Source organism: Syngnathoides biaculeatus, chromosome 7 (assembly GCF_019802595.1).
Source record: "Syngnathoides biaculeatus isolate LvHL_M chromosome 7, ASM1980259v1, whole genome shotgun sequence".
Classification (NCBI taxonomy): Eukaryota; Metazoa; Chordata; class Actinopteri; order Syngnathiformes; family Syngnathidae; genus Syngnathoides; species Syngnathoides biaculeatus.
Genome location: NC_084646.1, coordinates 16,495,370 through 16,513,742, shown reverse-complemented (window position 1 = coordinate 16,513,742; position 18,373 = coordinate 16,495,370). Strand labels below are relative to the sequence as shown.

Here is an 18,373-nt window from a genome sequence, read left to right as displayed (position 1 = left end):
CTGTCACCGAGCGCCATTGATCTTATTGAGAGAAAATGTGGGTGTAGCGGAAACCCAATATAACTTGTGCCATTAAATTCCACACAGCATTATTCACACAGCGAATTGACAGATATCTGCGCGACGTTTCTTTTAATCTTCAACCGTTGTTGAAGAAAAAGGAAGGAGGAGGGTTGGGGGGGTAGGGAGGCTGTACACTGCAGGCATCTCTCCCTTTTCCATATTTGCGGTGAGGTTAACAAAAAAAAAAGGTGATTGAAGTATGGAGGTGGAAAAAAACACACCATCCCACCTAACTTGTTGATTATTAACAATACGAACGGTTTTCAGCGGATCACGAGTGTTTGGAATTTGTCAGTTTGAATTGAATGCGCACAGGAAGCTTTTATCAAAGCCATGTAAGCTGATCACTTCCACGTGCCAATCTGCAACCTGCGCTTCCATTTTTTTGTTGTCGTCAATACATCCTCGTGATTTTCCCCAAATATCTGCAGATACTTTGGATACAGATGTGAAAGCACAGCAAGCTAGAGTGGATATCCAATACGAGTGCGTATAACCGTGTAAGTTCACATCCATTACACTGACACTGACATAGTGCTGCCGGATCATCATAAAAATGTTTAACTTGGACATTGAGACGCACAAAAATGTCTCAACTCCAGTGAGAGGAACAGAATTTGGAAACAACGTTCTTAAAGACTGATATTTGGAATTCAACTGCAATGGAAATGCTATACTATGTTTTACGAAATTACTCTAAGAGAAAAAAAAATGCAAACTGAATGAATCAGTCCCTTTAGAAGTGATGAACAAAACATGAAGAGCATCAAGATTGCTGTGTAGTTTCTCACTACATAGAAGAAAGAGCCTTAAGACGTTTTATATTCTCCGATACAGTAAATTCAAACAAATGGAACAAACTCCCAACTGCATTGAAGATAATCATTAATGATCTCCAAAGAGAGAAAAAAAAATGCACCAAATCGATTTTCTGATTCCACTGGTTGTGAGTACATACAAACCACCAGAGTAAATGTGGATTCTAAGCCACTCTGTACACTGTACTGTGAAATAACACCAACAAAAGTTACGATTGAAAATTAATGCACGTCTAGTATTGGACATACTAGTCGACCCGCAGACTACAACACTTGTACTTTATAAATCCATTTTAGCTCTGCTGTCCTGCTACCTGCTGAGAAACATCTGCCTGAAATATTCTGGCATTTCTCCAGTTATGGGACTCTTTCCCAGGCCCGCATGCTTCAAGCTGCACTTAAGATCTGCACTGAGCCGGGGAAACCTTTTATTATTATTATTTTGAAATATGCAGCTCCTTATTCCTGGAATAAACTTCAGCAACAGCTGAAACTGAAAGTTCTAGTCTCGTTGAACACTTTCAAAGGACTTTAAGCTTGGAGGCCGAAACATCTGGTGATGGATGTTTCACTTTATTTGGTTTCAAAGAGTTTGGATGATGCTACGGAAAACTACAAATTGTCGTGTTATGAGATTGCTTGTTTGAATGATTTATTTTTGCTTGTTTTGACCTTGTAAAACAAATTTGGCAGATTACCAATTACTTTTTTTCATCCCCTGAACATGTTCATGAGCTGTCATGGTAATTATGAACAATATGCAACACTAGTCGGAAAAGGGGGGCGTGCCCTCTCGAGGTCGGGGATGAGGTCCTTCCCCAACTGGAGGAGTTCAAGTGTCTTGGGGTCTTGTTCACGAGTGAGGGAAGAATGGAGCGGGAGATCGACAGACGGATCGGTGCAACGTCTACAGCGATGCGAACTTTGTAGCAGTCCGTTGTGATAAAGAGGGAGCTAAGTCGCAATGCGAAGCTCTCAATTCATCAGTCACCCTCACCTATGGGCATGAGCTGTCAGTTGTGACCAAAAGAACAAGATCCCAGATACAAGCGCCCGAAATGAGTTTCCTCCGCAGGGTGTCCGGGCTCTCCCTTAGAGATAGGGTGAGAAGCTCAGTTATCCGAGAGGGGCACAGTGTCGAGCCGCTACTCCTCTGCATTGAGAGGAGCCAGATGAGGTGGCTGGGGCATTAGATTCGGATGCCTCCCGGACACCTCCCTGGTTCGGTGTTCCGGGCATTTCCCACCGGAAACAGACCCCGAGGACAACCCAGGACATGCTGGAGAGACTATGTCTCTCGGCTGGCTTGGGAACGCCTTGGGATCCCTCCGGAAGAGCTGGCAGAAGTGGCTAGGGAAAGGGAAGTCTGTGTATCCCTGCTGAAGCTACTTCCCCTGCGACCTGACCTGGAAAAGTGATAGCGATAAATTAACCCACATTGTCCGCACCAAATTCAAGCGATTCATGCAACCACTACACCATCAATGACTGGGATAGAATGTAGGAACTGAATATTGCCTACTTTGCCCGCTGATGGTTGCACTGACAACCACTTAATTGGCTCCCATTTAAGATTTGTAACCTGACAATTGTTGCATGTCTGTGAAGGCAAAAAAAAAAACAAAAAAACAAGATGCAGTTCAAAACTACACGGACTACATAAAATTCAGTTCTTTCTTTGCGCTGTGAATCCCCCTCCCACCCCCCAAAAAAAATAAATAACAATTCTGTGAACTAGAATGCCTACTGAAAAAAGATTTTAAGACACTGAATATTGCAAAATATCAATCAACAGATTAAGTTCAAAAGTGGTTGCTTTTGTGGAACCTTTTTATGTATTTTTTTTCACGCACTGCCACAACTTGTATTTATTTTTATGAATACTGCGAGGTCTGCTGCACCCTCTTTCTGAAGAGTTCCCACTTTAGTTTGGATGGTTTGAGGTTGTCAGGAGTTTCAAATAGATTTTGAAATTCACATCATAATAAAATGATCTGTAGAGGTTGACAAGTTAGTACAGTATATTAGTATAGTCATATTTGTTGCGTGACTAAAAAATACACAAACAAAATTAGCACGTCAAGGAAATGATCAGATGTTATGACTATGCCAAGGCAAATGTCGAGTCTATCATGAAAATAACTTTGATTTTTTTTTTTTTGGTGCGTTTTTGAAAATAGACCGATGAGACTCCAAGAATGTGAAACTTTTGATTTATGTTTTGTACATAATATATTGCTGCTCTTGAGTTCGTATTTCAGCCCCTGGCGATTGCATTAGTAGGTCCCGTGTTTCTAAGTAAAGCGTTTAAAGAAAGAAAGAAAAAAAAAGAGCGACAAGGCCGCTGATGTGGGAGGCTTTGGAGAGTGCGTGCGCAGTCTCGCGGTATTTGACAGCTCTCCGGGAATGTTGCCTTGTTTACATTGGTGGCACGCGGGTCAGGAGTGTGGCGGCTGCTGGGGGGCTTAGCGGACGAAGCGCCTTTCACAACGCGTACACAACCTCGCTGGCGGCGGCAGCAGTAAACATTCTCACCCGTTCAAAGAAAAAAAAAAAAACAAAAAACTTTTCAGCAACGCAAGAAGAGGCCGAGCCAGCCGACTTTCCCCGCTTTTTTCCTCCCTCGTGCCCTTGGGCAGGAAAGGGAAAGTCCAAAAAGAGCCGAGCACCATAGCAGTCAGTGGAGTGTCTGCCTGCGCGTGTCGAAGGAATAGCTTAGCAACAGAGTCCCACTTCCTGGTAAGTCCCCACACGGCTGACACACAACTTAGCCAAACCACTGTGGAGCGGCTAATCGAGTTGTTTCTTAACCGTTTAGCCGTTGTATTTCGGACAAGACTGGGTCGGAACAATTCGCCAAACGCTGCCACGGTGGAAGCTTGTAGGCGAGCTTCATATTTGGGGAGATGGTGGCGGGTTTGGGGGAGGGGGGTTAAGTTTGAGGAAAGTTCGTCAGTTAGCTTAGCTTGCCCGAGGCTAGCATGTAGTAAGGCTAACTTTCACTGCAGTCGAGTTCAACCAATTAATGTCACTGTCACTTCAAGTCAAACTCGTTCTGGCGTGACGTGACTTTGCAATGTACGAGGCAAGAAAACAGTCGCTCAATACAATAATGCAGCTTACTTATTGAACCTATACAACAAACTTCACGTGATGCAACCTAAAAGCGTGTCGGCTGCGTTGTGTGCTGTGATTACTTTGCACACCCATTTAGTTTCAAAACCCATTTTCAAGACGTGTCTCCGACTTTCCATAATTATGGATGTTTGTTTCATATGACACGTTTCTGTGGTTCATATCTCGTGTTGACTAACTTACATGAAAGTCCATTAACTCATTCCCCTCTAAATATGTGACATACAGCGATATGAGTAACGGATGTCACATGGCCAGTGTGCGTAATACACTTAAAAGTTTTTTAATCCATTGCTGATGCATGGTGTAAAAAGCTCAGCACAAGACTGACTGACGGAGCCCAGCTCTTTCAGTTTCAGAATTCCTTTTCAAGTACACTAAATGAATATGTTTATTTGTTTACGTATGTTTTCATTAAATATATTTTATATGGTGATACAGTGCCCTACTGGTTTTCACATGTTGTAGATCCTCCCACTGTTGGCATGTTTTCTCTGGTTATTAGCTAGCTTTGGTTAATCAAAGACACCGAATTGTCGCTTGGTGTGAATGTGGGTGAATCTGGGTGTAAATGGTTGTTTGTCCACATGTGCCTTGCAATTGTTTGGCAACCAGTCCGGTTTGTACTTTGTGTCTTGCCTAAAATCACCTGTGATAGGTTCCAGCTTGCCAGTGACTGAAGACAATCACTACAGAAAAGATATATGATCTATCGCTATAATGCTATATTTAATTTAGCTTAACCAGCAGTGTTGCATTCAGATAACTTAACAGAGGAGACTCACATCTATGTAAAAATACTCTATCAAATTGTTTCATTGTGTGGGAGATTTGTGCCATCTGGCCATCCATCCATCAGTTCATTATCCATTGTCCTGAGTAGGGTAAGCTGGAGGCTGTCCCAGCTGCTGAGAGTCTGGGTGCACCCTGAACTGGTAACCAATCATAGGCTATGTGGACAGAGAAATGCATTTTCCACACGCAGTTAAGTTTGTGGTTTTTTTAATAGTTGGTTATAGATTGGACATCCGCTTTGTGGTCATACAAGATGAATAAGGATGGTCAGATCAGAATCCGTGTGGCTTTTTATCCTTTGAGCCACGTTGTCATTAGCCCGAGTTGGCAGGATGAATAAAACCCCACTGTGTCTGTTGAGAGGGAAAAGACAAAAGTGGCTTGTGAGAGTTTTCAGTGCACGGGTTGTTAAGAGTGCACTGGAATCAGTGATTGAACAATTTGGACTTTTTAAATTGTTGTTGACACATACGGCTGCTGTTAAACAGTCTGTGTATGCATACACATTAGAACACGCAGACACACGTTCTATCAGTTCATAACCGTTCACTCAAAGAGACTGTAGCTGGAACACAGTTTATTTGAATTAAGATTTTTACGTGTACGTAATAGCACTCTAGAGTTTAACATTTTGATACAGTTTTCCTCATCAGTTTTATGCCACTTAAAAGAAACTTTCATTTGAACATCAGGTGGCAGTTTTTTTTTCTCAAGGGCATGTATTTCAATCAGATTTCAAGTATGGAGTTTTGACTGTTCCAGTAGAAAACATTAATTAATCCATTCAGAAGTTGTCTTACTGGTGTGTTTTGGATAGTTATTCTCCAGCAGAACCTAGGTGCGCTTTAGCTCAAGGTCATAAATGATCACTGGTAAAGAGAAGAATTCATGATTCCATCACAGTAAGCTGTCCAGGTTCTGAAGTGGAAATGCAGCCCAAGACCATTACACTAAGGCCATCCATAAAAATGTTTAGGTTTCCGGTAACCCGACTGACCGTAAATAAAATTGCTGAAGTTGTCTATTTTTTGTTTGTTTGTTTTTTCACAAAGTCAACATAAGTCCAGGATGCATTCAAACAAATTGCCCCGAAAGAATTTGGAGATGATGTGCTGTCTGAGGTAAATGCACAGTGGCAGTCAATGCGAATGTTGTCATGATTTTGAGACATTATTACATTTCGATCCGGATCTTAGATAGTGATTTTTCATTTGAAGAAAAATGCCACTGCTGAACGGCCAAAAATCGATGCATTTGTCACTATAATGGCAGCTGCCAAGGAAAGTCAAGAACTTTCTTTACTGTTAAAAGAAAAGTTTATCTGGGAAACCACCCCCTTTTTAACAAAGTCCTGGAAGAGGTCGACCGAGCCAGCGCCTCATTCCCGACCGAGTTCAGTATCCAAAGAAGAAGCTACACATGTTTTCTAGGTATGCACAATAGTGATTTGAAATCATTATTGGGAAGTTGAAAATGTGAAGAAATAAATATTTATATAATTTATAGCTAAAACGTAAGCTACATCAGCACACTGACTATATTTACCGGTAGTATATGGGCCAAAATATTTGCAGAATATCATGGAATGCAGCTTTGCAAAAAAAAAAAAAATAAATAATAATTCCAATTTACCTACTTACTAATTTTTTTCACTCTTGTTACCGGAAACCAAAATATTTTAATGAATGGCCTGGCCTAAAACCATGTTTGACTGTTGGTATGACGTTCTCGTTCTCAAATGTTTTGCTAGATTTACGCCAGATGTCATGAGACTCACTTTTTTTCATAAAGCTTAACTTTCATCTTGTCAGTCAATTTAATATTCTTCCTAAACTCTTGGGAATTATTCAGCTATTTTTTTTTGTCTTTTTTTGCAAAACTAAAACAAACCTTATATTCTTTTTGGTCAGCAGTGGTTTTTGCCCCAGAACCCAGCCTCCTTCTTATTGTGGTGGGATGAACACTGACCTTAACTGAGGCAGGGGTGGCCTGCTGTTCTTTACAAGTTGTCCTGAGTTCCTCTGAGACCTTTTGGATGAGTCATTGCTGTTCTCTTGGGGTAATCTAGGTAGGCTGGACTCTCAAGGGAATGTTCACCATATTTTTCACCATGTGAGGATAAAGAGTCTTTATAGGTTTCGCTGGAATCGCTGGGCTTTTGTAACCCTTTCCAGACTGATAGATATAACTTTATTTCAGACTCAGTTTTATTGGCGTAGTGTGTAAAAACACACAAGGAATTTTTCTCCGGCAGACGGTGCTGCCCTGGTACGACATTCAGAACAAACAACGACAAAGTAACAAGAACAAGAGACATTTCTGTATATAGGAACTATTCTTTATAAGAGTCACAGATGTGCTATGAAATACTATGTGTTTTGGGATCATCGTTTCTGGAATATTCATGTTTTTAAGATATTAACATAGGAGATTACAAACACTTAGGGTACCGTCACCTATCTGGGTATTCGCGGTCTGGCGCGGATTTTATCCCCGCGAGTCGCTCGTAACCACTGCAAACATTTTAAGTCAAGTGCTTTAAAAATTGTATTCCTGTTTGTATTCTCAGCTAGATATTAGAGGCCCCGTAGCTCAGTGGTTAGAGCACTGGTTTGATAAACCAGGGGTTGTGGGTTCGTATCCCACTGGGGCGTCAGGAAGGGCATCCGGAGTAAAAATTGTGCCGAACATATATATGCATTCATCTGAGATGACACGCTGTGGCAACCCCGAAAGGGACAAGCCGAAAGAAACACACAATTCTCAGCTAAATATTACAACATTCGTTCAATCACATTTGGCTACCCTACAGTTATGATTCAGCTTTGAGTGAGTGGGAAATGACATACCTCGCTTTCCCAATAATTAGTCACTTTTCTGTTGCCACATTCGATCATTGAGACAGGTTACATACAAGCTCGAGTCTACCAGTCTCATCACGCGCACTGACGTGCTCAGTGAAGTTGACTGTCAAGTAGTGTGTCATGAACCGGGTTAATCACAATGGCTGCCAAATGTTTGTATAATATCTGTTATCTCTTGAAAGTTCTGTGACAATAGTGTAAGATTTTTTTTTTTAAATAAAAAAAAATAGGAAAACTTATTGTTGGTGAAGATACTAGCATTTTTTTCCACGAGAAAGACAAGGTCAGTGTTGTTGTTTTTCACCTTTTTTTTTTTTTTTTTTTTTTTAAACCATTTGGTGTATTTTGTATGTGACAAAACCATACAATTGTACTGTCAGCCATCAAGTACTTTACTCTTGTGGTTTAGACCAACATTCCCTTTCAATGGTCTGGATAAATCTGCATACTGGATCCAGAGCAGTGATTTAGTGTAATGGAATTCACCAATTCTCTCTGTCCTGTCAGAAGTTCCCATTTTAGCCCTTGAGCTGGCTCCTCTATTGGATTGAGAATTAGATGAGACATTTGTCATCTGACGACTTTAACTCTCTTTTTGCCTTACGGTATTTTTCTTCTTAACAAAAACAAAAAGATTAGCTTTTTTCCCTTCACAAAACATATTTGAAGATGCATCCTTAGGCCATTTCGAGCTGCATTTAACACAGTCTCTTGGATGATGTCAAAGAGCATGACCAGGCATTGCACAGAACTGATGCTTGCGAAGGATCACTGGAAGCTTTATGTATTCATGAAAACGTTGGAAATTTTGAAGTTTCAAATAAAATGGGATCCAGCATACCTGCCACCCGAGTGAGGATAAGCGATATAGAAAATGAACGAATAAAACGTTTGAATATGTAGTTGCTCTGTCTTGCCCAGAACAATTTGAAATGATCCTTGTTTGGTTAAAGTTTAGAGTTCAGGTCTTTGGCAATGAGATTGGGGTACTCAAGCAGCTTCTTCCACCACATCAATGTTTTTATTTCTCTCTCTTCCATTTTTAGTCTGGAGGGTCATGGATGTTTAAAACATTCAAATCAGGCAATGCCTTGCAGCCCCTTGTGTCTCATGAACATATTTAACAAGACAAGATGTAATTCATCTATCAGACAAATTTGCTCTTTCATGATTGCACTATGTCAGACTACTGCAATAAAATCTTGTTTCTGATACCACCCCATCCCATTTTTACAATCAATGGGCTTTTTTCTGCTCACCTCAAATGCAACGGAATACAGTCGTTACCGTGGGGATGACAACACGAGTGTATTGCGACGACTGTATTATAGGAACGGAATGTGGAAAAAGAAAGCATGGTGGTGATTACCGTTGTTCAGGACAGAAGAGGACCTTCATGTGGTTTGCTTGAGATATGGTTCCGCGCTTTTAATATGAGATGGCTCGCAAGCAAGCAACAAAACCTTACGTTGCTTAACAAGCTAGTGCTAGCACTAGTGGTTGTGTGCGAACGTGATGACAACACAAGTGGATCGCGCTGTGTTATCAGGAAAAAAATGGAAAAAGTGTATTGGTTGTCACCGGTGCTCAGAGCATGGGAGATCGTTCGTGTAAAGGCCTCTTTATCCTCCCATGTGCGGCGACATCACTGTGGCTCTCCCGCACATAGTTTTCCTTTTTTTCTCCAGTGCAATCGTCGTGCGCAGTTTTGAAAATGTGCTGCAGTTCTTCTCCAAGTCAGAGATGTTGCTACGGCTGGTATTGGCTCGGATGACATAGCATGTAGTTTCCTCAGCACATTTTGGTCAATTCCGTTAGCAGTTTTCACTTTGCTTTTTGTAACAAGGAACAAAGCAACAGCAATGGCGACCGTGGAAGAGTGTCTGTTTGAACAAATGGACAAAAATGACCAGATAATATGCTCAATTATGCTGCAAAATCGATGGAAAAGGAGGTGACGTACGTGGTATGTGGAGCCGAACGGTGATCACAGCATGCAACTAAAACGGGCGAATCACGAGAGATGAGCTCCGTGGCTTTCTCCACGCAGCAAAAATGTGATGTCGATCGCAACCGTGGGAGTAGAAAGTAGCCTTTAGGCTTGTTTGAGCTATGTTCACATACTTTTGATGCGATTCGGGTCACAAATAGGCAACAAAACGTTACGTAGCCGAGCAAGCAAGTACTAGCGCTCGTGGTTCTGTATAAACATGCTGCCATTCTGTTGAACACATGATCTGAATTCAGTGAATTCCAACCTCTTTGGAGCCAAGGCACATACTTCATAAATGAAAAATCTCACGGCACATCAACAAAGATTGCACAAATAGTAGATATATTAATTGCTGTATGTACTCACTGCCATTTCATAGAAGACCATTCATTTGTTCTTTGTCACTATGCCTCACTGGCATACGTAGTTGAACAAAGATACATTATTTCTTGTAAATATGTTTTGAGTAATTAAGTACACAAGTATATACAGTAAATGAATGAATTAAAATGACTCATTCCTCCAGCTTGTGATCGGTTATCGTTTTTTTTAACTCAATGATCGCCCCCAAAAATCCCGACCGTTTAAAGTCTTTTTTATTAATGTTATTTCCTATGGTCAGTGGAAGCTGAGGAAAATGCTGCTGCGTACTGTCAAAGCCAAATTGGCATAATTTCAACTGCGGTACGGGTTATCATCGATTTTTATTTTAGATCACTCTCCAATTGTCCCCTGTTCCCGTCTATCGCTTTTGATTATCCGGAAGCAAAAATAACAATCTCCCGAGGATACAAATCCACTTTTACTGAATGATTACAAGATGCCGCGTGCCACTGTAAACACCACATCAGTGACAATGACAGTATGCATTTGTCATGAGATGAGACGAAAGCAGTTTGAATTTGCGCTCATGAGCAGATTGAAATGGAGGAAGGGAGAGGGATGTTTTTGTCTTAGTATGGTATGGGCGCTTGTTTCACCCTCGCCGCAAACAAGTCTTAATGTTTCACACGGGATTTGGAGCACAACACTGTAAATAAGTATGTAAGTATCTTCTTTTGACGGGCTGCTTTGTCCCTTCCCTCTTTGCAGTGTGAAGAGCTGTCTTCCTTCATCCCTTTCACTATATGTTATTGTGAAACTATTGAGATGATCTGAAATTATCATGCTTTTTTGATTTTGAAGCCAAAGATCAAGGCTTGCAGGATTTCCTGATTTGCGTTATAACTGGTGTCTGTAGGCTTATGTTCGCCTTTCAATAGACTTCCTCAAAAAAGACCTTGTGTGTTTTAATTATTGTTAATTTGGTTAGCATATCAGCGGTAAGAAATTCTGCTGTTGAATAAAACTGTGGTAGTAACGTCTTATGATCAAATGATTACCTAACTAATCATGGCTCCTAAAATCTCCAAATTATGTGAAATTCTGGCAAAATCTTTGACGCATACGTGCCATGTTTGAGTGTTTAGTGGCAACACCCTCCTTTTTTGGAATGCATTGCTGCCAGCAGTTGTGCAGGTGCAGTAACATTAATATTGCTAGGAAACAGTCCACTTCCAAGGTAGTGTGTAACATTTTTGAAGGGTTTCCAACAAATTTTCGAGCAAGCATGGAGCACAATTAAAATTCTCTTTTTTCTGCCTTTCTTTGTTCACACTGCCAGCTTGGGGCAGGGGACAAATCACCCCCGCCCTCCTTACTGTGGTTGCACTATGAGTCACAGCCGCTTCTCATTTTGGCCTGAGGCCTTGAGCCCTGAGGGTATGAATATGGAAGAAGAGTGTCATCATCGTAATCTTTAGAGTGTCTCTTATGATTCCCAGTTGTTGTTCTTGTTTATTCTTCTATATTCTCTGAACTGTGGCATCCCTGCTGTTTATGACTGAGACTTTTGTTATTGATCAGTCATTGGATTTGTCATTGAGATTGTATGAAAATGTCATATGATAGTGACCACCATTAATACATTTAGCAGTATTATCACAGTACTGCAGATTTGAACAAATAAAACAATGGACACTCACACCTAAAGCATTTCTTTGAGTTATATTTTGAAGACAAAAGTATAAAATCAGCACTTGAACTTCTCATAAAAATGAACCATTGCTCACCCTTGGGTTAGGCCAATGTTAGTATGGCTTTTGTTACCTTGACAACCAAGGGAGAAGCTGTTTTCACCCCTGAATCTGAAATTTGCTCTCGAAGAAAAGCAGGTAATGCTTTGTCCGTGTGAGCAGTGAGAGAGACAGTAAAAACATTTGTTTTCACTCATGAGGGTGACAATTCACCACCAAGTCGACAAATTACATTTTGTGTGTGTTTGGCACATGCAGCAGACACATTGCAAAATTCGTCTCATTGTGACCTCACAATCGGTCCAAAATCTGAGCTGCTGCCCTATAACTATTTCAAAAAATTAGCAGCTCACAAAAATACCACTTGATTGTTGGGCAAAGACAAATATTTTGTACTGGCAATAAGAAGGGTTTTTTTTTTTTTTCTTTTTTGGCTGAGTGCATTCAAGGGAATGACCATGTCCTAACCATTTTGTTAGTTTAGATTAAGTTTTTGTTGTACTTTTAAACTCTCAGCTGCTGGCAAAAAACCCCAAGCATTTTAACTGCATTGGAAAACAGACGGTGAGGTTCACTATGCCCGAAAAAAGTAGCGGCATGTTGTCAGGAAAAATACAGTACGTGATCGCTTGACAACCATGGCCAATGAACTCCAGCGAACTGCACTTAGGTTGGGTTTCAGAGGGCAGCCGCGGGAGCTTCTTGCTGCTGCGACGCGATATAATGTATAGCTCGCCAACATCTTTCCAACTTTTCTTTTCTTTCTTTCTGTCTGTCTGCCCGTCTCATTTATTTATCTATGCTTTGCGTATTTTTGCAACCTTTCTCATGTTTTCTGTTGTAGTACATTCAGCCCTGTCTCAGGCTCCTCTCCTGAGGGGTCTTTGCTACCCGTGGCCACCGCTCAGCCTCCTCCTCCCTGTCCGGCCTGGCCCACAGTCAATGGGAGGCAGGCAGCCTGACTCCCTCTGAGCAGCAGGAAGCTGCAGCAGCAGGGTTTAGACTTGTATGGCGCTGCCGGCTGTCTGTCAGAAGTCCTGCCAAGCCAAGGATGAGAGACCTTTGCTCGTGTCGTATTGGGGCAGAGAATAAAAATATTTTACATCTGAAGGCAGGCATGGGGAGGCAGCAGCAGCATGCTCAGTTTTAGAGCAGAGGTGAGAACTGTCTTTGTGTGTTAATTTACTCGTGTGTCTGTTAATTTTTTTTTAGTTTTTAGAATGAAGAAAGTTTAGACGAGAGAAAAATAAAAGAAAAATGACTAATGAAGTGCAACTCCAGGAAGTGGGCATGTTGGAGGGGTGAGTGGGTGAGGAAGTATGCTGAATGGATTTAAAAGTGATACTTTTGGTTTGGAGACTCTAAAGTGAATGCCTGGCTGGTTGCCCAACTAGTTCTGGCTTGACAGTTTTAACAGTGAATATTTAACATTGCAGCACAGTGCGGGGCTTGGTTATAAACAGCAGCGAGCAAACGGCATGGCAGCATAAGTCTGTGTGATGCTGGGCCTCGATTCTGAAGCCCAAAAACAACACACGAGTAGGACGCAACTTGAAATTCTGATTTGAGAAAAAGGCAGATGGCATGGGCTGGTCGTGTTACACTGTAAGGAAAAAACACTAGGATTCCCTGATGAAAGCAGCTCCTGCCTGCTTTGAACAGTGCGTCTGTCATGGTTTGTGTCTGCGGTGTGGCTTCAGGGTCAAACTGTGATACGCAACTCCTGGAATTTGCGTTTTTTGAATTTTTTTAGGGTTTTCATGTTCAAATCAACTGAGGGGAAAAATGGTTGCAGGGGAGGCGGGTGTTGGAGAGGAATTGTTATTAATATTAATATTCTAATGTCTGAAGGAGGGAGGGAAGACCTCTCTGGTTCAGCTGCTTTCATCCTCTGTTGTGTTTTTTAGCCTTTTATTCTGTCTTTCTGTCCTCTCTGCTTTTCTGGAGATCTACTTCGCTCTATTGGAAATATGTCCATTATTTGTGAATGCTAATAAGCTTTACGGGGAACTGAGATGAGCATTTTAGCAAAATGACATGTGAAATCTGTAAAAGCCACCACCAACAACATCATTTTTGTGGACTTTCTAGTCTTCCCAAAACCAGACGTTCTCAGCATCCAGACCATTACCCGAACGGGGAGACCTTTGAGGAGCCACCCATCCTTGACGAGCATTGCTGAAGAAATTAGAGGCAGAAGTGGTGTACATAAATAAAAAAGACTTGCTTCAGAAACTACAAATACCAATTCTAGTGAAGTTGGGATGTTGTCTCAAATATAAATAAAAACAAAATACGATTTGAAAATCCTTTTCAACCCATGTTCAAATGAAAACACTACAAACACAAGCTACTTAATGTGCAAAACTAATTTAATTTATTCATTTGAATTTTGTTCATTTTGAACTTGATGCCTGCAAAGCCTGACAAAAAAGATGGGACAGGGGCAACAACAGACTGGGAAAGTTGAGGAATGCTCAAATGACATCCGTTTAGAACCCAGGAGATCAGGTTTATTGGAAACAGATCTGTGTCATGATTGGGTATAGCTGGAGATTCCCCGAAAAGCTCAGTTGTTCTCAAGCAAGGATGGGGCGAACTTTATAATTTTGTGCACAGATGCATATGCAAATCGTCAAACATTTGTAGGAGAATGTCTGTCAACTACAGTTCAAGGGAATGTAGGGATTTTATCATCGAGGGTCTGTAATATCATCTAAGGATTGATAATCTGGAGAAACCTCCATATGTAAAACGCCAAGCGTGAAAATCAACATTGACTGCCCATGACCTTCAATCTCACCGGTAGCACGGCACTGTGTAGAGGATATTGCCATGTGGGCTCTGAAATTTTCTGAAAATGAAACTGTCAGTTAACACAGTTCCTCTTACATCTACATATGCAAGTCTACCAGGAAAGCGAAATCTCCGTCACACACCATTTCAGTCTCTCTGTTGCACGCCTTTATGGAGCCAAGGAACATATATTACAATAGAAAAACCTCATGGCACACCAACAAACAAAAAAAGGTTCCAAAAAGTGGATAGATTAGTGTACGGCCCGCCATCTAACAGAAGACCATTCTTTTTTTTTTTCTGCCTGTCAGTATGCCCCAGTGGCATAAATAAATGAATAAAGATACTTTTATGGTAAATATATATTTTTGAGCAATTAAGTACACAAGTATATACAGTAAATGGGTAATTTAAACAGACACTGCACCATCTTGTGATCGGTTATCGTTTTTTTAAGACTCGGTTATAGGTGGTCGGCCCCAAAAATCCTGATTGTTTAAAGTCAAATTTTAAATGTAGCCTTGGGTTAGTTTAGATATACTCTGATAAATACAGTACCAGTTCTAATTTGATAAATTAGTTTTTGGCTGCCATGTAACTGTGACTTTCGGCTTTTCCTGTCAGAGGTCACTGGAGCGAGTAATTTGCATTTGTTTCTTACAGTTTTTAGACGGATGGCCTTCCCGATGCAGTTCACTCCTTTTCAAAAAATGTTTTATCCGATCTTGGGACCGGCGTCTGCGGTGTGTTTATTTTCTTGATTCATTTACATTTCAGTGATTACCAATGCATTTATGGAGAAAAAAAACTTTGCTGAAACAATATTTGATGTTCCCCTTTTCCTGCCTTTTGCTCCGGTTTTATCCCTTTTGCCTAGAAGCCTTTTTAGCTCTTGCAGGCAAACAGCAGCCCGGCCCTGTGGTACAGAATGTCACATTGAATATCCTGGTGCCAGAGGTGATTAAGCTAATTTGGTGGTCATTCAGTGACATGACTAACAAACAAAGCCTTTATTGGTCCTCGAGCCAGGCAAATTCTGCGATGCTGTGCGATGCCCTGGTTTGCATTGCGAATACCATGAGTTTTTGCCTCCTGGCACTAATTCAGTTTAATGCCCTGGGATGTTTGGCCAGATGTGGATAGAGATTTATTTCAGAAAATAGAAAAGGTAGGGTTCCTTAAGAGTTCAGCATTTGTCATGGTACTTACCTCAGTACCACATTGGGTAGTGAGGGCCAACATTTGTTTTGATTTCATCTTGCTGTGTCTTGAATATGACAAACTACAGTGATTTTAAAATAACTGGAACTGTTTGCATATAAAATCACAAGATGTATAGTTTTCTCTCCTAGCTTTACTTCTCAACAAGTTCCAGAAACTGATATTCTTCACCTAATCCAGTAAATAATATTATGTAGCTCTTTAATATGTTATGTTGATATTGAAACAATTGGGGTTCAGTTTTTTCCAACTCCGGTATTTAGAATTATATCTTTGTGGACATTAAATTTACTGTTCATCAGTGCTCCCACAAAGTTTTCCTTAGGGAATCAGGCCATATTTTTATTTGAATGGAATGTTTACTTTATGTGTTCATACTTAACTGTTGGCCAAGAGTGTAGGGCTTGCATCGTATTGGATAAAAAACCAAAAAACTAATTGATTGATTCTTATTTCTATTTATTTATTCACTCTTTTGTAATCCTGTGATATATACTGCATTAGTCATGATGTGAAAACCAGCACATATTGCTCTTTCTCGAAAAGAATCTCCTTTGACATGCGGCCCATGTCCAAGATGCTTAAAAATGAGCAAGGACACATAAAGTAAGATGGTTCAAGGACAGATAAAAAATATTTCTATGTGGTGATGGAAATCTGGTATATTAGTTTTTTGATGAGACCAGGCTCTAGACTGTTACTAATTTTGTTGCATTTGGTCGCTTAAAAAACAAAAAACAAAGAGAGAACGATAGAGACAAGGTCAAACCATCAATGTCTGGGACTTGAAACCAGACAGAAGAAACCCATCTGGTCTCTAAACCAATCAGAGATCGTGAAGGGTGGGACACTCCCGCTGATTGGCCTCCCACCCTCGGTCTGATTGGCCTTGTACTTATGCACACATCTGCATGTGCATGTGTTCTTTTCAAATGTGGGCACTAGCATACTCAAGTTTTCTTAGGGCAAGCTGGTAGCTGCACAGTGAAAAATGAAAAAGCATAAATGGAATTAGTTACAAGCCCAACACCACCATGAAAACAAACAGAAAATATTGAGAGAGTAATGGATAACACAAAATTATCAGTTCAGTGTGTAACCTGCCTCCTACCTGGAGATAGCTAGGATTGGCTCCATCACTTCCGTGACCCTTGTGAGGATGAGAGGATCAATGACTCAGAAAATGGAAGGATAGTTTAAACAGACGTTATTCTGTGTGGCTTAGTTTTGTCCCTTTAATGAAGCCAAGCTATAGTTCTCCACCCCTCGCCTTCCTGCATAATCTGCTGCAATTGTTGCATTCTAAAAATCTATGCCATACATGAAATGCAACCGTAAAATTGTCGTAATTAATAATCATACAAGATATGTATACAATACTACCACTGTTCCATGATTTCCTTGAAAATTTTCAATTTACCTGAACTTCTGTGCTAGTCTTATCAGCATGTCTAGTTTCTCTTATGACTTTATGCTGCCACTTAGTTAGAGGACATTTGTTGTTTCATTATTTGTTTTACATCACAGTTTTTCAGTGAACTACAGCTGGGAGCGACAAACGACTTCGAGCAAGATCTTTATTCCTCTTATTTGGAGAATGTTTTGCAAACTATACACAGTATGATTGTGATTTCAGGAATGAGGGACTTGGTGCATGTTGAATACCTTTTTGCAGAACTTTTTGACGTCCAGTTTTTAATACATTTGTGCACATATGGTCCACTTTGAACCCCCAAGCGTTCCCTTTCTTGATTTCATTTCAACTCTTTGTATCAGATCTTAAATTCGAAAGTGTTTCTTCACACTTCGCTGACATGACTGTCTTTTTTATTCAGTTGGTAAACTGTCAAGCCTTGTTTATTTTCAGTGATTGACATTATGAATGGTATTCAACTCATAAAAAGGGTATTCTGCTGCCACACTCCAACTTGTATAGTCACACTTCTTTTATCATTAAAATTTGGGATTATCTTCTAAAAGGTTGAATGTATTTTTTGGCGAGATTATTAGCATCCTCCTTGTGCCCCCCCTGCTTGTGAAATGAGCACATCAAACGGTATTTTGCACGAATGAAGCTGGCTGGCCGATTGCTGCTTTTCACTATAAGGCACCTGCTGAATTGATAGTCAACAAAGAGACCCTCACCATACAAGTGTTATCACTGCAGTTGTAGAGTGGGCAGGACAATAGAGTAGAGAGGTGGCCTGGGCTTTTAGCCACGTGCCAGCTCGCATTGACAATATGCAGGACCAGCAGAGCACAGAAGAACATGAAGGGGATGTATGGCGGAAGTGAAGGGCTGACACCTGCATGTTCTTGAGTTATTCCTTTTTTATATATATAATAGTGGAAATCCAAACCAGAAAAGAGATGGAAGAGAATACAAAAGTGCGCCTGTGCACATGGCTGCAGAGTCAGACATTAGACCATGTATTAAGGATGTTACAATCTCATTGAAGGTCAGGTTAAAGTCTGAATGTGTATTTTTGAGGATGTAGTCTGTGAAATACATCGTCTAAGGCATAGAGCTGTGCTAGTTTTACTTGGATGGTTGAGAAATAAATCATTTCAGGCCTCACATGAAGCCCAGGCTGTTTGTGCTGTGCTGTTTAT

At 40.7% G+C, this 18,373-nt stretch overlaps 1 protein-coding gene across 1 annotated transcript in view; it reads left to right on the top strand.

The window, feature by feature from the left end:
- The first annotated feature begins 3,257 nt into the window (after positions 1-3,257).
- Positions 3,258-18,373, top strand: part of nek7 (NIMA-related kinase 7) — a 65,105-nt gene continuing 49,989 nt past the window's right edge. Inside the window, exon 1 of the mRNA XM_061825430.1 lies at positions 3,258-3,620. The gene's annotated coding sequence lies outside the window, so the exon portion shown is untranslated. The remainder of the gene's footprint in view (positions 3,621-18,373) is intronic.